Source organism: Triticum urartu, chromosome 6 (genome assembly GCF_003073215.2).
Source record: "Triticum urartu cultivar G1812 chromosome 6, Tu2.1, whole genome shotgun sequence".
Lineage (NCBI taxonomy): Eukaryota > Viridiplantae > Streptophyta > Magnoliopsida > Poales > Poaceae > Triticum > Triticum urartu.
This window is the reverse complement of record NC_053027.1, coordinates 164,803,011-164,810,985: the sequence shown is the minus strand read 5'-3', so window position 1 is coordinate 164,810,985 and position 7,975 is coordinate 164,803,011. Positions and strand designations below refer to the sequence as shown.

Genomic DNA, 7,975 nt, shown 5'->3' with positions numbered 1-7,975 from the left:
ATGTGTTTCGTATAAGAAAAATACAATAAAGTGAAACAGAGTGAAGTTCAAACAGATTGCCCTAGATGTTCATCTACTTCACGCATTGCAAAAAATAGCACGTCAAAAACAGAGTGAGGTTCAAAACAGATATGCTTGAGAAGTTCAACTACTTCACGCAGTGCGTTTCCATTCGTGATGAAGGCAGAAATCATGATCTCGTCATTTTCTAATTTATTTCAAAATGGCAGGAATATTATTTGTGTAAGTTCAAGTCCTCGGACGGAGAAAGTTAAAAAAAATATTGTGAGAGGTTTGTTCAAAACGAATATCATTGGTGGTAACACTGACGAAATGGATGAAAAAATTACAAACAAAAATACGTCACAGAAGTTCAACGTGAAAACAGCAGGAAGTTCAACTACTACACTGAATGAATTTTAGATGAAAAACTTTTGAAATCATCGCGAGTATGAAAAAATGTTCAACACGGGAAAGTTGCGTGTTTGCAGCAGGTTTCCGTCGGTGTATCATCTGCTCAATTCCGGTGAGTGGATGGAGAGCTACGAGCAGTGGATGAAGAGCTACGAGCAAGAAAAGCACGTGAAAAAACAGAGTGAAGTTCAAGTACACATGCCGAGAAGTTCAAGTTTTTCACGCGGTGCATTTTTGAAGAATCTGTTTCGCGTAAAAGGCAGAACGAATGATCCCGCCGTTTTCAAAATTACTTGAAAACGGCTAGGAATCAGAGAAAACCATCAACATGAAAAAGTTTCACATTTTTCGTAGCTTTTCAGTGGTATATTATTTGTCTAATTGCAATAAAGGTTGTAGAAATTACAGCAAAAATATGTTTTTAGCCATTTTCAAAATCGACTTAAAACAGTAAGGAATTGAGAGAAACAATATATATAGAAAAGTATCGCATTTCCTCATGCTTTCCAATGTCGTATCATTTGTTGCATTCGGAAGCACGGTTAAAAATTAGCTTGAAAATACAAACTTGATGAAACTTTAACTGTTTCCTAAATTACTTTTAAACTGTTCAAAACTAGAAAAAACTTTCAACATGAAAAAGTAGCGCATTTTCACAAGCTTTCCAACGCCATATCATTTGCCTCAATTGGATTAGCCGTTTAGAAATTACATTGAAAATACGAACTCGGCTCTTTGGTTTGTGAAATTTTACGATTTTACAAATTACTCTTGATCCATAGGGAATTAGGGAAAACTTTCAACATGTCGAAGGAGCGGTTTTGCAGCAGCTTTCCAACGCCGTATTATTTACCCCATTCCGATAAACGATTTAGAAATGCGATCGAAAATACGATTCACATTTTTTGTACATAGAAAAAACGGTTTTCAAAACTGCTCTTAAACCGCTTACATTTTGCCAAAAATTTAACTTGGTTCATGATAGTGGTGTCCATAGCTTTCTAACGGTATATCGCAAGCCCCATTTGGACACCTTTTAGTTGAAGTTCAACCTAGTACTCGGGGAAGGTCAGGCGCGTTACTTGGGAAGTTCATGGTGTGATCAGAATATTATTCTGATCTCGTGATCAGAATAGTGTTTATGTATGTATATATATACTAGTTGATCCGTTGCGCCAAATGGCGCAGAGACCCGCTATAGCCATGTTGTCGATGAAAATAGTTCTATTTTGCAAGAACCTATTCAATATTGGTAGTACAAACTCATGTGTTAAACGATGTTATATTGAAAATGTGGTTATCACGGTGCGAAATCTGAGTTTGAAAAAAAATTATATTTGTGTAACATGTACAAACCAGCTAAGGAAGCATTGTTTTAGTTGAAAATAAGGTTATAATGATTAGATATCTCAGTTTGAAAAAAACATATCAAAAAGAAAATTCATGGTTTAGTTGATTTAGTTGTGAGCAAGCACATATGGTAATAAATTTAACCCCTCTTAATAAAAAAAGAAGAGGCTTGCTGTGTACAATAAGATGTATAATAAATTTACCCCTTGCGCCACAGGTCTCATTTGAAACAAAGAGTTATTCGACAATAAATGCTTGACAAATTGGCAATAATAAAGATCCTTTTAATAATGAAAATTGAAGGAAACATAGCTTCAAACTATGTAATAGAGTTTTCAAAATGCAGGCATTCTCCCTATATAATTTTGCTATGTAAGTTGGAACTTAGGAATCCATGTCACGGTTTATCCTTGATACATTGTTGGTAACTCTCCCCTCCCACTCTGGATCCATAGCATTTCGTCCTTCACAACCCCTTTATAGTCTTGACTGGTTTTGAATGTCACCATGGAAACACCATTCCTGCTCAAATAATAGCAAGCCATGGATATCGAGCAATAATATAGTGTGAATAACTGAACATGGAAATCTGATACTAAGACTAATGGAACACTAAGTACACCTCCTGCAATTTCTTCCATCTTCCTTTCAATTCTATGGGAAAAGGTTGCAACATGAGGAATAGCCTGCAGAAATAGATAGTATCAAATACTGCACAAGTCAATAAAATGTTACTACTAGCCATAGTGCATACATTCTATCTCTTATTGTACTTTTTGCATCCTACTACGACTCAGAGCACGTACATGACATATCCCGGTAATGCCACAATTGTTGTTAGCGACTGAAATGAGTTGTCCAGGTTTTTACTGGTAAATCAATTCAGTTTACATGCAACTAATAAAATTTTCCAGGGAAATGTTGTAGTGATATCATGGTGGCGCAAGCATAGAAGTTGTTACAGAGTGGAAAGAACAGTCTAGATTTTCAGTACTGAATTTGTCTGGCATAGCATTGCAGAAAGATAAAGTTTATTAAGAGCATTATCTCCCAACACACAGAAGGAACCCAAAAGCTGCAAACAGTGATACGCCTAAAAACTTACAGCATATTATTAGCTGAAAGATCAAGATGTTGAGTGATACGTGACAGAATACTCATTGTATGTTGTACATGAGGAGGTTTGTGAGCAAATTGACGGACTGTTAAATGAGTCATAGGACCGTACCAGATAGAGCATTCACTTCTTCAAAATGTATTCAATAAACTGAAAGAGAAATGCATCATGTTACAGGTGTAGCCAAGTACAGCTGAAAGCAAACTTGATATAGCTTTGTAAAGTTGAAAGTATAAAACTTCACACAAGGTAAAGCAAGTCAAATCAGAGGGGAAAGGAGGTCAGGAACATGCACCTGGAGCAAGAGGGGGCACAATCTCGTGTTCTGGCTTTCTGAAATAGAGAACACTTTTACATCAACTAAAACAGGTTCATGCAAATGAACAATCAGATAGAGCAGCTCAAATGCATTAATAACTTCCGTTTGGCCTTGCAGACAACACTGCAAGAAGAGGCTTCGTAACCCAACCACATCATCTATACAAAGGGAAAAAAGAAAAGGAAAGTGAATTGTGTGTACGCATACACTGGAAGACACTGTAGACCAGTTCCTAATGCTTCTCTAGCTCTTACAACCATCTGTTAATCCGTGAGCAGGAGAACGGAGAAAAACAAAGTGCAGATCTTAGTCTCTAAGGCATTTCATCAATCATGTAAAGATCTAAAGATGAAGCGGTTCTGGATTTGGGTTGGGAAATTGGCCGAGCAATTATGACCACGCTGCACCAATAAGTCCTTGCCAACATGTAAATTATCCAGTCAATAGAAATGGTATACCTTCGTAAATAACATGTCCTATTTAGACAAATAAATTTGTAATCTTTTATTAATCTAGGACAAAGTGAGATGGCAAGGTCTTCAGAAACATCTAGCCGACAATATCAAATTAGAGGGTTGAATTAAAAACGGATCTTCAACTACTTCAACACAAGATCAAAGACGAGCATTCCACCTTGTTCAAGAAGGCTGTCAGATCAATTTTTAACTGATTCTCATGTTGCTAAAACAGAAATTGGATAAGGGCTCTGCCCCATTAGCTTAGATCTTTTTTCTTTTGTTTCTATTTCTCCTTTACCTTTGTAACATACTATTTTTTAATGAAAATATACCATAGAACTATTGTTCTACGGTTTGTTGTTCAAAAAAAGTGAAATTACCTAAAGGGCTATGTCCATCTTCCTCAGTCCTATTCACACTGAGAGGAAATAACAGAAAACTTACAAACATGACAAAAAATAGATCTTCAGTCCTATTCATATGGTTAATATGTACCAATGCATGGTTTTTGTATATAAATAGAAAATTTTGAAGGCACATATTCTAGTTTTCTTTATTTACTAGAACACCATAGAGATCACATGGCTATAGTTTATCATGCAAGATTCTGCAAATTAATAGCTAGAGCGACATTTCACTACAACAATTAGTGGATAATGTATTTGACTAAAGTAGTACTATTATAGTGTCTCTGTTGTATCTCAAGAATTAACTGGATGTTTGTACAACAAATACTATTCATAAGCAATTGTCACATGCAATTCTTATTACATCCAGTCCTTCATCCAGCGCAGCAAGATGGATCCATATCCATAATTGGCGTTGTAATGAACTGCGGTTTCTTTCAAAAAATTAGTTTGAGAATTGGACAAATATGCTTCTGTGTACAACAGAAAGAGTGAGCACGGGGGCATCGAGTTACCATGACCTCCAAAACATGTATAACAACAGAAACAAGCGGACAAATCCTGCTCACACACAGACACGAATTATAAGCAACACGAGAACGAACAACACACGATGCCCGACCATATCCGGAACATTTACACGATCGGCACGGCATACAGATATTTAAAAGATCACCAGGCAGACAGCGTGACACGAAGATACTCAAAGTAAAACACGCACACTTGTAGTAGAAAGGAAAGAAGAAAACCTTATGAGTCGAACGACACAGGAACAGAAGAGATTGTACAGCCTGCGAAAGTGCGAAATACACAAAAAAATAATCGGTTAGAGCACAACGACACACAGGCATGCAATGAACACTCAGCCAGTCACAGAAGCAACAGAACGGCCTATTTACCCGAGGCAGCAAGCAGAAGCACGTTGGGTAAGCAGCAGGACAGATGAGAAGAAGAAGCGCTGGCAATGGGAAAAGTACGCTGAACCATAGAACAAGCATCAACACACATGCATTTCATCAAACATTTTATAGGCAAGCACAAGAGGAGTGGACTAACCTCAATGAGAAGGAGAGACGGACCCAAGGCTCGACGCAAGCGACAACAGGAAACCGTACCAAACTGCCCATGAAGGAAACGAAGGCAAACATGCAAAATTAGCACGACGAATCCAAAGCAGCGGCGAAGAACATGCGAACCAGAGAACGACGAACCTCAACTAGCGGCAACATCGAGCAGAGGAGGCCTATCGAAACAGAGCATGGGGCTGCCGCATCTCGGCCACCATGCGGCACGGCGAGGCAATATATCCCAGTCCATCTGTCCTTTCCTTTCCCGTCACAGTTTCATTCATCTTCTAGATGACTAACACAATTAGCACATCAACCAAGAAAATAAGAGGAACGATGAACATCACACGGAAAAAACAAGAACGATGAACATCACCTCAAGAGGAGAAGAGGTAGATCGATTGGGCTATTTGTCCTCGGCCGCCAGCGGCGTGGTCGGAGGGCGATGCTTCTCTTCTCCCATCCCGTTCTCCTCAGCGGGAGGCAGCGACGCTGCCTGGACGAGGCCCTCGGCTCGGTCGCAGGACTCGCTGAAGGCATCGAGGCAGCGGTGGAGGTCCGTGAGTGCCACCGTGCACCCGGGCTCGCGGACTGCGGCGGACGCAGCGTCGACCAACGCGTAGTAGGCACCAATTCATCTCTCTCTCTCCAACTGCGGATGGAGGTGAGGCACGCAAGATGCATCGGTCAGCCAGGCCCCACAAGTAAATGCATCGGGCAGCTGCAGTCTATCCTCTCTCTCCGAAGTCCAAAAGTAGACGAGAGACAACACCACACATAGGAAAGGGGTACATGCGCACTAGACACAGGAGTAGCAGCCGACGAGCGGGACCAGAGCAGCGGCGGCCCACACGTCATCGGGCTAGTACAAACGCGTGTGCACAATCTGGGTGCACATCGTCGACCCACCCCTCTGCAGCTGACACAGGAGGCAGTAACTCCCCACGATGCATGACGCGGGCAGCGCGTGAGGAGCGCCGGGCCAGGAGCAGTTGACCGAGGTAACAAGGAAATATCATATACACAAGACATGTAATCACCGCAGCTGATGAGCGGGACCGGGGCCAGCACTGGCCCACACGTCATGAGGACAGCACAAGCGCAGGCGCAAAATACGAGGAGCAGCGCGCAGCGCCCGCGACCCGGACTTCCTCGCATGCACGCGGCACAGCACGACAGGCTGCCCCATGCACCCAACAAGTTGGCACCCAGCCAATGAAATTCGGCCCGAGCCCACAGGTCATCCGCTAGCCAAGATCTACCGCCCATTGAAAACGCACAAGTGAAAACGCAACGACCATCGAACGGACAAGAACGAAGAAAAGACCGGGTTGACTAAAATTGAACGGCCAACGAATCTTGCCATCGAGGGAGCGCCCTGGGAGCGAGTTGCCCAGCCTCATTATTAGTTTAAATATATAATATATATATATATATATATTGTGTGATGATCTAATGAACAATTAATATATATATTCTGAATTCCATTTTCTATCTGTTTTTCTATACTAATTTGAATCTAGCTGTTATCATCCACACATATAGAATGGAAAGCATATACACACATATTGAAACAGAACATATAAGAATGGAAAACAGAGTACACACATTGAAATAGAGCAATACTATGATTGTTGCGAATACAAAGCTATCCGCGTCGAAACAACTTTTCAAAATAAAACCCGTCCATGAGACCATGACCAGCACCCCTTGCCTAGGGTAGCTCTTGGCTCTACCTTAACTCGTGCAGGCATTCGTCCAAGCGGTCGACACACTCGCGGTACATCTGGAGCATGATCTCGAGCTCCAAGTTGGCTATTTCATCAGAGATCACCAGCTCGAGGATGCGACGGTCATGTTCCTCTACTGCGCCCAGGTGGACACTTAGGCCAAGGAGGGCGGTCGAGCCTACGGACCAGCGCGTTTGATTCCAGCGGGCCGCGGACAAGGCGAACGGCGGCACCCATGCGAATGGCACGGCGGGCATCCGGTGCAAGTACGGCGTGGCCGACATCTGGTGCAAGTACGGCGCTGAGGGCCTCTGCCCACTCCTGGCGAGGAATAGGGGTACTGACGGGACGTGTACCCAGTTGTGACACCGTGTTGACAGCAGGAAAGCGCCGATGGATCCGCTCTTGTTGTGCAGCGCGCCGTGCCTCTCACTCTGCGGTGCTCCAAGGGTCTCGTCATGCGGCGAGCAGTAGCCTATCGGCGTGGACGTGCCTAGCTTGCTCTGCGGCACGCCATCGATCATGTTGTGCGGCGAGCTGCAGCCTGTCGGCGCTGACATGCCTATCTTGATCCGCGACGCTCAAGCGCCATGCGCCAAAGGTCTGCTCAACCCCGACGATGACGTGCATCACAACATCATCCATCGTGTTGCCGGGGAGTGCCTCATAGGCGGCGCTTTGGTAGGTTGGCATGCTTGGAAAAGGTGGATGTGCTACAGGATGCGCTTGTCGCCTCCATGTGTCACGCTCCCCCTATGCGCAATATAGCAGGGTGGCGGGAAACATATGAGGAAATGGCGGGAAATGGTGGCGTGTTCATAAAACGCCATCAATTAATGGAAACTTAGCATCGAGCTAGCACAAGAAGTAGATGATGATCTGATGAACACGTACCACACTAGGGATCCCGTCAGTGATGAATTCATCAATCCCAAACGGTTGAATACTATCAAGCGTTTGCCCACAACACACACGGCCCATTCCATCACAAATAGGTCGGATGGATCAACTGTATGCCACGTATCGCACATTGTCAAAAAGTAATGTAGTAGACCTCCTTTAACATGTGTTAAAAAACAAGGACCTCGAGGTTAACCTAATTTAACATCGACA

At 42.9% G+C, this 7,975-nt stretch overlaps 1 long non-coding RNA gene across 3 annotated transcripts; it reads right to left on the bottom strand.

The window, feature by feature from the left end:
* Positions 1-1,948: 1,948 nt before the first annotated feature.
* Positions 1,949-5,858, bottom strand: LOC125517628. 3 transcript variants are annotated; one of them, XR_007287714.1, is made up of 8 exons: positions 5,509-5,856; positions 5,277-5,416; positions 5,122-5,184; positions 4,965-5,043; positions 4,815-4,856; positions 3,177-3,358; positions 2,387-2,450; positions 1,949-2,286 (listed from the first exon to the last, which is right to left on the bottom strand). It is a non-coding gene; the product is annotated as an uncharacterized LOC125517628 (long non-coding RNA). The 3 variants fall into 3 exon arrangements; XR_007287713.1 differs by having other exon boundaries at positions 3,177-3,460; positions 5,277-5,858; XR_007287712.1 differs by having other exon boundaries at positions 5,277-5,855.
* Between the last annotated feature and the right edge of the window lie 2,117 nt (positions 5,859-7,975).